Source organism: Tachysurus vachellii, chromosome 16 (genome assembly GCF_030014155.1).
Source record: "Tachysurus vachellii isolate PV-2020 chromosome 16, HZAU_Pvac_v1, whole genome shotgun sequence".
Lineage (NCBI taxonomy): Eukaryota > Metazoa > Chordata > Actinopteri > Siluriformes > Bagridae > Tachysurus > Tachysurus vachellii.
In genome coordinates this window covers 4,360,359-4,374,972 of record NC_083475.1, presented here as the reverse complement: position 1 = coordinate 4,374,972, position 14,614 = coordinate 4,360,359, and positions in this window count along the sequence as shown.

Sequence of the window (14,614 nt, the reverse complement as noted above, 5' to 3'; positions counted from 1 at the left end):
AGGCCCTTTACTCTGCCTTGAAGTACACTAAATACTACGGACTTATGGATTTATTTTGTTTGTAGATTCCGAAGCTCTTAATAAGGAAATTTAAAATTGACCCATGTTTTTTTTTTGCTTAAAGGTGAAGACCCAACTTTATGTGTGTTTTGCAAGATTCCCTTATCTGTCAAACATATTTTATTAGATTGTCCTGGACTTAACACAAGCAGAATGCTCTTTTATCAAGTTACTTCACTTAAGGACATATTTAATGATATTATACAATTTAAATGTTAAAATGAACATGTATAGTCACACCATTCTAGCAATGTTGCATACAGTAGGCTAAGGTAAGTAGTGATTGTTAATTTGAAGTTTACTCAACTTGGAAGAATGTAACTAATACACTTAGGCCTACTAGCACTATGCATTATATTTTGAAAAAGTAGATCATCTTAATATCAAAACCTTAAATTTTCTATGGACTCAATGATACAGTAAATACATGTCTGACCATTGGAACGGACCAAAAAAAAAAAAAAAAAACTAATTCACATGAAAATCACATTCATGATGATTTGTGGTGAATTTTTTTCCCTAACTAAAGGATCAGATTTATTATGTAAATACTATTGGTAGTATGGTAGTCTCTTTGATTCATCAAAACACCAAAAAGTACATTTTTCCAAAATAAAGCAAAATTAACATCAATATATTTTTAACAATTAAATCACAAACATTTTCCCAAAAGGGTTTTACAAGTGGGCAGTACCAATATAAGCAGTGTTGTAATGTAACGGAGTACAAATACTTCGTTACTGTACTTAAGTATAAATTTCACGTATCTGTACTTTACTTTGCTTTTTAAATTTATGTCAACTTTCACTTTTACTGCACTACATTTCCTAGATAAAATGTATACTTTTACTCCACTACATTTCCTAGATAAAATGTATACTTTTACTCCGCTATATTTCCACTAAGCATCTTCGTTACTCATTACTACAAAATAAAATCAGAAGAAATGTGTGCGACTGCAATAAGGGGGGTTTGGCGAATCACTGCTCCTAGATTGCATTATGCTCCACATGCTCTATTTCAGCGTAATGTTGCCAAAAGGAGGAGGAAGCACAACTGAGACTGCCATGGAAGCACCTACTGGAGGACCTCCCATTATCGTAGACCAGGGGTGGCCAACCAGTCAGAGACCAAGAGCCACATTTTTTACCATGTTACCGCAATGAGCCACATCATACACATGGGCACAGATGAACATCACCTTTTTTCCCCTGCCATTTTGAGAGCGAACTTGACACAAATTGTTTACTCAAATGATCTTGCTCCTACTGGGAAACTTTGAGGTATTTTCACCCCACTCACATGCGCGTTTGATGAAAATACCGTATTGAACTCAAGCAAAGCGAACACGCACATTAAAAAGACACAAATACAAACTTCGATATGAATGTAAGAGCCGCATGAAACCGGGCAAAGAGCCGCATGCGCTTCGGGAGCCGCGGGTTGGCCAACGCTGTCGTAGACGACCACCCCGACGATAGTGGTGAACAGGGTGAAGAAGATAAGGTTATACACCTGTGGCCGTATTTGCAAGAACTGTTTCTGTACATTGGAATGAAAGATTCTTCCTACCGCATGAAGTGCCTCTTATGCAAACCGAAAATCACTGAAATTTTACTTTTTACTTTTACTTCAAATACTTAAGTACATTAAATATCAAAACATTACATTTGATACTTAAGTACAGTATATATCAGATACTTTAAAGGTGCCCTGTCACACGTATTTCATTACTTTTGTGGTAATGTCTGAAGTTTACCGTGGACTCTAAAATTTTTTTGTGGAAAAAATGCCTTGGTTACCTTGTTTCAAGCCATTCTAGTGTGGTATAGAAAGCCTGCAGGAAGACTCAGCTCGATTTGCGCCAGTTCTCATGAATATTCAAATGAGCTATGCTGCTTGGCTCCGATTGGCTAACCGCTAGGATATGAGAGCATGACTATTCATTCACCCACACAATAAGTAGCCTAGGCTAGAGGAAATTTCTTTACAATCACCTTGAATTGCGGCAGAATGGCTTCTTCACAAGCCCATTGACGTTCAGCCATCCTTGCTGTATAGGAAACTCACTGAGCTACACGAATTCTGGGGGAGCGGTCTCAAGTGGGAGAGCTCATGAATAGTAATGAGCTCGGTCACTCTGACGTCAGACTGACCAGCTTTTCCAACTGACCTGATTTCTCCCCTTATTTCTTTTAAGTGGCTAGAACTGACCAGGGAGGTAACAGTTCATTTTCAAATTCACGACACAACACAAACACATATGGACCTAACACATATCAAAAAATACAAGTAAAAACGGTTTTGTGTGGAAGGGCACCTTTAAGACTTTAACTTGAGTAATATCCTAAAAGGTAACTTTCACTTCTACAAAAGTCTTTTTCTAGTACGATACTTGTACTTTAACTCAAGTATTGCTTTCTAGTACTTTATACAACACTGAATATAAATGAACCACAGTTTCTAAGCTGTTATTACAAAATTAACAATTTGTGTCTTATATCGCTTTTAAATTTCACAAGAAAATGTTTTGTTGGGTAGATCCTATGAATAAGTTTAAATGAGACTTCCTTTATTTTATTTGTAATTAAATACTGATTTGGAAGTAGCCAAACCTTTTTCCAAACAATATCATCTGTAAACCGGTTACAGAAAGAATGAACATAAGGCAAAGATACAATATTTCTTTGAAATAAAGTTCTTATACATCTATTGTGGGAGTTAAAGGACAAACATATCCTACCTTCATAGGTATTAACAATATTAGGTAGGGACCAAAGTTGAGTATTTATTCTTGTTGGATATTTAAATAAAGTACACATTTTAGGAGATATGGCATCAAAAACTTTGGCATAATCCAAAGTGTAATGTAAAGTGTTACAGGGATTTTGTAAAAAGCAAAAAACTCACCAAAAGTGAAAAGAAAACCATTTGAATTAAACAACTGATCTACCAGAATTATGCCATTCTTAAACCAATACTCAAGAAAAAGAGATTTACGCTCATACACAATGTCCTTATTATTACAGATGCGGTGAAAAATTGTGCTTGTACTGTAGATCAATGACCATGAAAGAAAAGCCTGGCGATGAAACTTAGCTAGTTTTACTGGTATTTTGTCAATATCGTAATTGCAACTAAGGAAAAAGTTGACATTTCTTATTATCTGTCTAAGCCAATTAACTTTAAATGTATTATTTAATGTTGCTTTAATTCAAAAAATTTAGGCCATCCTTTTCATAAACATTCATAATAACCGTTTTATTTATATAATGCGTTTTGTTTTTCCAAACAAAGTTTTACAACATTTTGTCAATCTCTTTGCAATCTTTTTTATCAAGATGTAAAGCCAATGCTGCATAAGTTAATCGAGAAATAGCCTCTGCCTTGGTAATCAGAATTTGACCCCTTAACGAAAGATCCCTTATAAGCCAATGGTTTAAAATTCTTTTAGTTTTTTCAATTATAGCATCAAAATTATTCGAACATCTTCTATGTTGATCTTTATTGGTTAACAATCCTAAATACTGAATTTCAGTTTTTATGGGAATATTAAGGTAAGAAGTCTCAGAACATTCTTTGATGGCCAAAAGCTCACATTTATTCAGATCCAGAAACACACCAGATGCCTTTGAGAACTCATCTACCAAATCTATAGCTACAGAAATTTGGCTTTCATCTTGAACGAAGAGTGTTGTGTCATCGGCTAATTGAGTTACTTTTAACTCTCTATCAATAATTTTAATGCCTTTCATCGGACTTGAAGTGATGTGAGCCAAGAGAAGCTGACTCACTAACAGAAAAAGATATGGTACTACAAGACTTCCCTGCCTAATTCCTCTAGATACTGAAAACCTAGTCTATTATTGTGATTCATCAATTATAGAATTCAATACTTTATATAATCATTGTTTAATAAACAGATAGGGTGGCAATTGTCAATAAAATATTTATCTTTTTTCAGTTTGGGAATCAGTGTAATTAACCCCTGTGTTAAAGTGGGTGGAAGACCTTGCCATAACGCTCCAAATCAGAAACGCGATTCATGCAGGTCAAGGTACTGTAGACTGTTCACTTTTCTCTTTATGTCTTTCCATACCACCCATTTTCCCTTTAAAATCCTTGATTTCTGCACTTGTCAACTTCGCCATCTCTTCCAGAGCATCACATCTGGTGTTAATAAGATTTGCCAGCCTATTAACAATCTCATCCGAATTAAAACAATTTTTACTGCTGGAAAATGTTGGTTTTTTAGCTACCGATGGCTTGCTAGTAGTTATTGGAAGTGGAGGAAATTCTTCCTCATTTTCCATGTAGTTTAGCCACTCCATCATCGTAGTCGTGATCAGTGTTAGCCATTGTGCTATCGTTGCTCGCTTCTGTGCTTTGAGCATTCAATCATTTTTTGTGCAGATTTTGGCATTTTTTATCTTTGTAAAAAACAAAGTTGTTCCAAAGTACTGTATTGCTGCACCGAGAAAAAAAAATCCTGTAACGTTCACTCTAGTATAATTAACATTAATGCTGAGAGCTCGAAAGTTTTGTCTAGTTTTGTCTTGGTCGGCCCACTTTGGAGTGGCTCATAGATATACATAGACATATACACTAGATGTTGCCTTGGCTACGGCAGTTCATTGGAACGTATACGTCAATAGCGCCACCATCTAGGAACAGGGGACCCCCTCCGCTTTAATGCATCAGCTTCAATGTTCAATAAGTCGTCATAAATGCGATTTTCTATTTTTTTTGGTTTCGTTCAAACAGACAGACATGTATTTATCATTGAGTCCAGAGAAAATTTAAGGTTGTATATTAAGATAAGCTACTTTTTCAAAATATAATGCTGACGTCTCTGTTTATCACTTGGGGATCTACAAACAGATTCAGATTCAGATTATTTTATTTAATGCCATGTCAGCAATCAAAAGCTATTTTCATGGCAAAAATTCAATTACAAAAACACAAATATATAAACACAATAAAAACAAAACAAATATAAACAGCAAGTCATATTATACATTTTTTTAATTAACATACAATAAAAAAATCCCAGGCATAATCTCATTAAATATGTCCTTAAGTAAAGTAACTTCATTCTGCATGTGTTAAGTCCAGGACAATCTAATAAAATATGTTTGACAGATAAGGAAATCTTACAGAACATACATAAAGTTGGGTCTTCACCTTTAAGCCAAAAAGCATGGGTCAATTTTTAATTTCCTTATTAAGAGCTTCGGAATCTACAAACAAAATAAATCCATAAGTCCGTAGTATTTAGTGTACTTCAAGGGACATAGCCAAGTGAGAGCAGAGTAAAGGGCCTGGCTGAAAAGGTTTGTTCCCGTTTTTTTGTTGCTGTAAACCATTTCTGTTTTTTTCCTGTCACGTCCCAGCTCATCAGATACAATCGGGGTTAACAGCCAGAACCAGTATGTTTGGACAAACTTAAGATTCATCTCCATTAGCCAAGAATGCTGACTGAAGTTAGCGTAGCATGCTAGCTGGAAATAGACGGAGACTGAACTCAGCCACACAGCACCAGTCGGAGAAATGGGTAATGGGTAACTAGCATGGATTAGCTCATAGATATATAGATGTCGCCTTGGGGTTCTAAGCATGCGTCAAAACCGCCGCCATCTTGGAACAGGGGTCTTGTACTTCGAATTCATGGACAATGCCAGACTTTTGTGCTGCATTTGTATGTTCAAACAAACGAAATCTGAAAACTCAGACAGCAAGGAATTACATTTCACAAGTGAGAATGTGTTTTATGAAATTGAATGCTACGAAATTATATTTCTGGTTACGTTGGTTTGTTTCAGTCCTTGGTTAATGACCACAGCTAATCCATGCTAGTAAATTGCAACACTATTATTGTTAAATTATTAGGATTTCTACCTCAAACCAGTAAATAAATCATGTTTACAGTAAATTGTAAACAAAACAATAAATCTTTACACCATCTCATCGGAAATCTTTACTCACCAGGTGCTGTTTCTGTGACGTCTCAGGCGGCTGTAAATGCTGCAAAATTGTTCTAATGATCCAGTTGATGTGTGCCTAAATATGGATTAATGGGTTTCATTTTTTTGTGTTCAGTTTCTATAAAATGTTGAACAGCATTGCATCATCATGTAGTTAGCAATTACACAACAAATTTACAGTAACACTTTAATTAGGTACAGTAACACTTTACAATAAGGTTGTATTGGTTAACTTTAGTAAATACATTAGTTAACATAAGTTTTTCAGCATTCATTAATCTTTAATGTTATTTAATAACAATACAATTGTTCATGTTACTTCATTGTGCATTAATGTTAATTCTTACAACTTCCAATTTTAAAAATGTATTAGTAAATGTTGAAAAATAACATGAACTCAGATAATTAATAAATGCTATCAACGTATTGCTCATTGTTAGCTCCCGTTAACAAATGCAAGCTTATTGCGAAACACAAAAGTTATATTTCTACCATAAACCTATAAAATGCAAACTTTAGAGTCTTTACTCACCAGCTGCTGTTTTTTGCTCAGAGGGAAAATGGTGGCTGTAAATGCTGCACTGCTCAATCTGATACGTGCCTTGACCAGCCTTACTCATCCTTACTCGATTTGGCACCTTAACACGAATTAATACAGAAAACATGGATTCACTTAGCAGTTTCTATAAAACTTTCAAATGGAGTACAGCAATGTATGGTGGTTAAATATACTCATTAATGTTATATACAGTAATGTTTTACTGACTCCTATATAGCAATGACACAAATGATAAATAATTTGTTATAATTTGGTAGCTACATCTACAATAATAGTGCATATATGGTTATTTTCCATACAGAATGTCTATAAAACATGTAACGTTGCTTGTTAGCGTTACAGCAGCTGTTTCTCTCACAGTCAGATGCTTCCCTGCGCTGTTGTGCATGCATGACGATGCTTCCCTTTGCTCATTTTGCGCTATATTTCCATACCGAAAGTATATAAAATGCCTTTACTCTCCAGCTGCTGTTTCTCACACTCAGAAGCGAGAGTAACTGCCACCTGAAAATGCTTCCTGCTTAAAGGCTCGACTGTTACGCGTGCCTGACAATTGTCTTTGCTTGTTTTGGCTGTTTAATATAAACTATACATTAAAGTTAACAAAAAAAAAAACACCAGGGACCGACATAACATTTTCTATATAGTTTTAAACAACAGAAACTACAGAAGCAATTACACAAGCAATGACAAGCAATCTGTTAAAATTTGTCGCCATATATGATACATTTATTACCAACTGTCCATATATAGTTATATTTCCATACCAAATGTCTATAACGTGTTAACTTTTTAACGTTTTTACTCACCACTTCTCTGAGGGAAATGGCACACTCGTGACACTGGGAATTTAACACTCATGAATTTGCTGTGCATATTAAACTTGACTGTCACTGCTAGATGATCAGATTCTACTAAATACTCAGTTTTTTCACAGTGTTTGATTTTGGAAAGGTAAAATGACACGCAGTTTATCTGTTTCAGCGGTCTGTACCTCCATTTCTTTGTCGTCTAAAGCCGAAGCTGGATTCGAGCCATGAGCCGGTGTTCTATCAGTTCATCCTACTCATCATTATTTCCTACCCATCTTAGCGTCCCTCTGCACATGTGCATTCCATCTTAGCGTCCTGCCCATACATCCATTCTACTACTGCTAGTGACTTGTGGATTTATCAGTGTTTCATAGTTTTTGTGCTTTTATTCCACATTATATTTGATTTGAAAGAAAACATTTAACAATCGACTAGTGAACTGAGGGGTAGTGTTGTTGTTTTTATATGATAATAATGTTCTTATAAACTTGGTAACTTTTATTAGTTGACATTAACCACTATAAGTTTGTTTGTCATTATCACAAAGAAGTAATGCTACTATTGTATTACTTGTATTTTTTAATATTAATTTTAATATTGAATCTGTATGTTTCCAGCTATGGAAAAGAATTGGGAGGAAATCTACAATTGTCTATCTTCACAGTCAGACACAGAAGGACATGACAAGTCACAGAGACAAAACCTGTGGAGATTTGCCTCCAAATTCTAAATAATGGGTTGTGATTTAATGATAAATAATCTGGTATAATGTTAACATATTTCTTATAGCTGTTAAAAATGTAATATAGATGGAGCTCTCTGGTCTGGGAGAAGACGAGTTATTATGAACAGAGAGGAAGAGTAGGATGTGTTTGAAGATTTTCATTCTTCTCCAATTGGAGAACACACTGGCATCAATAAAACAAGAAATGTCTTATATTTTTTTTGTTTGTTTCTTTGTTTTTTTTTTTTTGCAATGGTGTAGAGATGATATAAACTTTGTATATCTTTCAGATCTTAGAATGTAACAAGTGTCAAAAAGTTGTGAAAGCTTTGGCTGCTGATCAGAACCTGGAGTGTATTCAGGTACATTTCACATGCATTTTTATTATTTGGCTGTCAGATGAAGTAAGTAAGACTAAAATTAGCCTACTTGTGGTTTAAAGTCAAAATAGGTTGTTTAACATTTTCTCTTCACAGGTCATTGATGTATACCTACACCATCCAGTTCAAAAGCAAAATATGTGCAAAGTGTCAGTGTACTTTTAAAAAGATCCTGTAATTTTTCAGAATTCTTACTGCTTTGTTGTTTTTTTTTTTTTTTTAAACAGAAACCAGTGCATCTGCTGTGAGTAGCTGGGTCAACTTCTCTATTTTTTCTGGCCTTTTTTTGGATGTCTGATAAAGGTATTTAAGTAATCCAAAAGTTGATGGTAATTACATAACCATAACATAATACATAACATGTAACTACATGATGCAAGTCAAATTATCATCCCATAGATGAAATCTCCTTTAGAGGATATTTGGTTGTGCGCCTTTAACTTTGGAGCACACTGGATGCTTGTGGTATGTGTGATAAACTATGTAATCTCAAATCTTTTTTTCAAATTAAATTTGTTATTGAATACTTACAAAATATTTGTAACATTGGATCATGTCCCCTTTTTGAAAGATCGTCTGCATGACCAGGTAGACCATTTTAGAACATTTTTGGTAAGGAATCATATTCATCGGACTTCCGGGTTAGCTAAGCATGGAGTAGGTCGCCTCGAGCTTCGCTCCTACAGAGTTTGTTTCTCCATTATTTTTAGGCACGATTTGCTCACTTTTGGTAGCTTATAGGTTTTTCTAAGCCTGTTTTGAACAAGAATTATTTTGATTTTCGGCGACTACAATGCCACCCAAAGTCAATAAAAGTGCAAATGCCTCTCAGCCTCACCTGCGGCCTGTTGCCAGCGCTGCATCCCTGCGTCGTGGTGAGACCTCGTCGTCGCTAGAGGCCACGCTGGACGATGCTAATGTTACTGCTCTCAGGACCGAACTTCTCTGCACCCTTCGTGAAGAAATTCCAGCAATATTTAAAGCTGAACTTCACGCAGCGTTAGGTGACAAACTCTCCTTGATTAAATCTGAGCTGCTTGCACTGAAATCCGATCTTTCCTCCAATATTTCCGCTATGCAGAAAAGCTATACCGGACTCAAAGACACTGTGTCAGAGATGGAGCAGTCCCTCTCCACTTGCACCGATAACATACTGTAGCCTGTATACGATAGCATACTGTCTCCGTGCTAAAGTGGAGTACATGTCTGGAGAACTGGTTAAATTGGAGAGCAAATGTGATGATTTGGAATCTAGGTCACGCCGTAACAATATAATAATAAAATATAATAAAAATCAAATAATTCATCCACAGAGTATGTGTCAAAACTCTTGATGGAGGCATTTACACTTGAGAAGGAACCGCTTGTGGATCGTGCTCACCGGACCCTGGCTCCCAAACCCAAGCCGAGCGAACGTCCACACGCGAGAGTAGCAAGGCTCCACTGTTATACAGACTGTGTGAATATCCTCAAGAAAGCCAGGGAGCTACAGCGGATTAAACTACACAACATGACCATCTCCGTCTTCCCTGATTACACCGCTAAAACAGCATGAGCCCACGCAGCTTTTAATGAGGTTCGACGCCAGCTACGGGATATCGAAGGAGTCCAATTCGGCATCCTCCATCCAGCCAAGTTACGCATCACATACGAGGGAGTGCAGCGCGACTTCACTTCGCCAGCTGAAGCTAAGGCGTTTATTAGCAAAATTACAAAATAGACTGATTATATGAGGGTTGCATATTGTTTATTTACAAATTTGGTTGGCCCAACATGACTCTGTTGGTGAGTGTGATTATAACTTTCTGTTTTATTTAACTCAGTTTTTACCGCACTACCAGTGAGTGTCGGGGGTTATAACATTTTGTATACGTGCCTTAAAATTACACCTGTGCCTTACAATTTTCTTTTTATTTTGACATGGCTCTGTAGGAGCTTTCTTTATAGATTATGGTTAGCTATACAGTCGTAAGCGTTTGTTTTTTTGCTCTGCTTGGGAGTTTGCACTGCTGTCTCTGTCGTTTGGGGATGGGAAAATCTGCGGTGCGGGTGGGGGAGGGTGGGAAGTAGACACGGTCCAATGTTTTGTGAATTTCATTTCACTTTTCATGTTTGTTCACATTTATGTCTGTTTCACTTTGTCTGTGTGTCAGCGCATGTACATGAGCTTTTTTCCCTTTTCTTTTTTATGGGGGTGGGAGGAATGTCTTGTTTAAATGTGTAGCCTACTTCCAAACTGAAGTCTGTTAGCTATGGCCAGCACTCAAGGTCAAAAGTGTGGTGATTCGACTGGTATTCTATTTTTGAGTTGGAATGTGAAAGGATTGAATAGCCCCAGTAAGCGGTCCAAAATATTTTCACACTTAAAGCACCTGAAGAGTGATGTAATATTTCTGCAGGAGACCCATTTGCGGGACAGGGACCATGTTAGACTCAGGTGTCCATGGGTGGGAAACGTGTTTCATTCATTTATTCATTCATTCATTTTCTACCGCTTATCCGAACTACCTCGGTCACGGGGAGCCTGTGCCTATCTCAGGCGTCATCGGGCATCAAGGCAGGATACACCCCGGACAGAGTGCGAACCCATTGCAGGGCACACACACACTCTCTCATTCACTCACACACTATGGACAATTTTCCAGAGATGCCAATCAACCTACCATGCATGTCTTTGGACCGGGGGAGGAAACCGGAGTACCCGGAGGAAACCCCCGAGGCATGGGGAGAACATGCAAACTCCACACACACAAGGTGGAGGCGGGAATCGAACCCCCAACCCTGGAGGTGTGAAGCAAACGTGCTAACCACTAAGCCACCGTGCCCCCAGGAAACGTGTTTCACTCGACGTTTAATTGTAGAGCCAGAGGGGTGGCTATTCTGATCAATAAAAGAGTTCAGTTAACTCCTTCAAAGACAGTGGCTGACAAAAATGGGAGATACCTAATAGTTGTTGGCACTCTTTGTAATAACCCTGTATTATTGGTCAATGTATATGCTCCGAATTTTGATAATCTGGGTTTTACAGACAAGTTGTGGAGTATCCTCCCTTTCCTTGACACCCATCTTTTAATACTAGCTGGTGATCTGAATTGTGTTATTGACCCCGTTCAAACCCTCAAACCCTGACCCAGTCTTCTATGTCCAAATCCATTTCGGATTTTATGAGTAAAAATGGGTTTGTAGACCCTTGGAGATTTTATAACCCTAGTGCCAGGACATATTCCTTTTACTCTCAGATGCACCAGTCTTTTTCACATACTGATTATTTTTTATTGACAATTCCCTAATCCCTAAAGTCACAGAGTCTGACTATCACGCAATTTTTATTTCTGACCATGCACCACTTAGTGTTAATATCAAATTTGTGGGCCAGCTGCATATTGCCTCACCCTGGAGGTTCAATTTTTTGTTGTTGTCAGACGAGGCATTTAATGTTTTTACCTTGTATGCAATAGATGAATATATAGTCTTTAATAGGAGTGATGCTGTCTCATCTTCATTGCTGTGGGAATCTCTTAAAGCGTATATGTGCGGTCAAATTATTTCATATTCTGTGCATTCCAATAAAGACCGCAAAACTAAGCTTCAGGATCTGACTACAAACATTTATGATTTAGACAAGCAAATGGCTGCCAATCCAACTCCCAGCATTCAAAAGAAACGACTTGAGCTACAGACTGAATTTGACTTGCTTTCAACAACTGAAGCTGAGCGTCTCCTCTTCCCGTGCAATTTATTATGAGCATAGTGATAAATCTAGTAGGCTCTTGGCTCACCAGTTGAAGTGCCAGGCTGCTTCCCGTTTGATACCTCAAATTAAAGACAAGGCTGGCAAAATGGTTTCTGAGCCAAAGGGAATAAATAATGTATTTAAAATTTATTATTCATCTCTGTATAAGTCTGAATCTGTAGCTGATACATCTGATTTGGCTTCTTTTCTCAAAGATTTGGCAGTGCCTACTGTTGACCCCACCATGGCTGAACATTTAGATGTGCCCCAACATTAGAAGAGGTTATGCATGCTATTAAAGCTATGCATAATGGTAAGGCACCAGGCCCAGATGGGCTCCCTGTTGAATTTTTCAAGAAATGTATAGACCGTTTAGCTCCACTTCTTCTTTTAGTATACAATGAATCTTTAGATCGTGGCTCTTTGCCTCCCACTTTTTCTCAGGCAGTCATCACGCTTCTCTTAAAGAAGAATAAGGATCCTACATCTTGTGCCTCATATAGACCTATGTCCCTTCTCAACAGTCATGTAAAAATTTTGGCCAAGGTATTAGCGAGGCACCTTGAAAAAATCCTTCCTTCTATTATTTCAGAGGAACAGAATGGCTTCATTAAAGGACGGCAGTTATTTTTTAACGTTCACACACTTTTGAAAGTCATTCTGTCTAATCACTCTTTAACTAGTCCAGAAGTAGTCATCTCGCTTGATGCCGAGAAAGCTTTCGATCGGGTGGAGTGGGTCTATCTTTTTGCCGTCCTAAATAAATTTGGCTTTGGGGACCGATTTATTTAATGGATTCTATTGTTATACAATTCCCCTCAGGCTAGCGTCCACACAAATGAGATTTCTTCCGACTATTTTACTTTGTCACGTGACACTAGACAGGGCTGCCCCCTCTCTCCCTTACTTTTTGCTTTGGCAATTGAACCCTTGTCGTTAGCTTTGCAATCACTCACTTCATTTCACAGAGTATCCCACTATAATATTGGTCTGAAATTGTCACTGTATGCAGATGATCTCCTTCTACAGTATACTGTATGTTTCTGATCCTTTGGCAAGTGTTCCACCAATTTTATCTTTGTTGAAGAGATTTGGCTCTTTTTCAGGTTATAAAGTGAACTTACTTAAAAGTGAATGCTATCCTATAAATTCTCTGGCTCTTACACTGAAACAGTCTGATATTCCTTTCAAATTCAGTCCTTCAGGTTTCAAATATTTAGGAGTCAACATGACCCAGACTCTGCCTTCCTTACTGTATATTCGGCTAATTTCTCCCCATTGCTTAGCCAGATCAAGTCGGATTTTCAAAGGTGGGGTTCCCTCCCTTTGTCTCTAATGCCCCTTTTCCACCGAGGCAGTCTGAGTGCTGGTTCGGAGCCAGAGCCTAATTTAGAACCAGTTCTTTCTTTTTCGACAGCCAAAGCACCGGCTCTGAACCAGGTGGTTCTTAAGTAGCACCAAAATGCTGCTGGTCTAGACTTAAGAACTGCTTGCGTCAGGGTCTGTGGGCGGGGCTACTGTTAGCACATTTGATAATGTACCTTAAGTATACTAATGTTTAATACACTTTTACTTTACCGTGATATGATACGTTATCAGCACACATGATAATAAGTAGCTACATGATAAGGCTAACTTTTTTCTGTGTTAATGACAAAATAACGTTATGTACTTTCTCAATAACAACCTCTGTTTATACAGATTACATGGAGCTGAACGTACACGTTGGATTCGCCGCGTTTGGGTGTTAATGTAGGTTCACAATGCCATGAGCATTAACAGTAAAGCAACATCCGCCATTGTTGTGTTTGTATTTGCCGCTGCTGCGCTAAAGTTGCTGGGACACGTGACACGTACTGTATACTGTGATGGCTCTCTAACCGGTGGAAAGGCAAACCGGTTCTTAGAAGGTTCGCCAGTGGAACCAACTTTGAACCAGCACCAACACTAGCTCTGAACCAGCACCCGGTTCTTTTTGGTGGAAAAGGGGCATAATTGGTCGTATTAACGCCATTAAAATGAACATTTTGCCTCGGCTACTTTTTCTGTTTCAGTGTATCCCTGTATTTTTGCCCAAAAAATTTTTCAAAACACTGGACCAACTTATTACCTCTTTTTTGTGGGGAGGTAAAAATCCCAGGGTGAGGAAATTACTTTTGCAGAGATTTACGTTTAGTGGCGGTCTGGCTTTACCTAAGTTTTTGTTGTATTATTGGTCGGCTCACATTCACAAATTGACTTACTGGCTTCAATCACAAGAACTGCTATGTTGTAGGCTTGAGGACCAGTCCTGTATCTCCTCTTCTTTAAATGCTTTACTGACATCTTCCCTCCCAATTAATCCATATTTTTTCCACAAAGA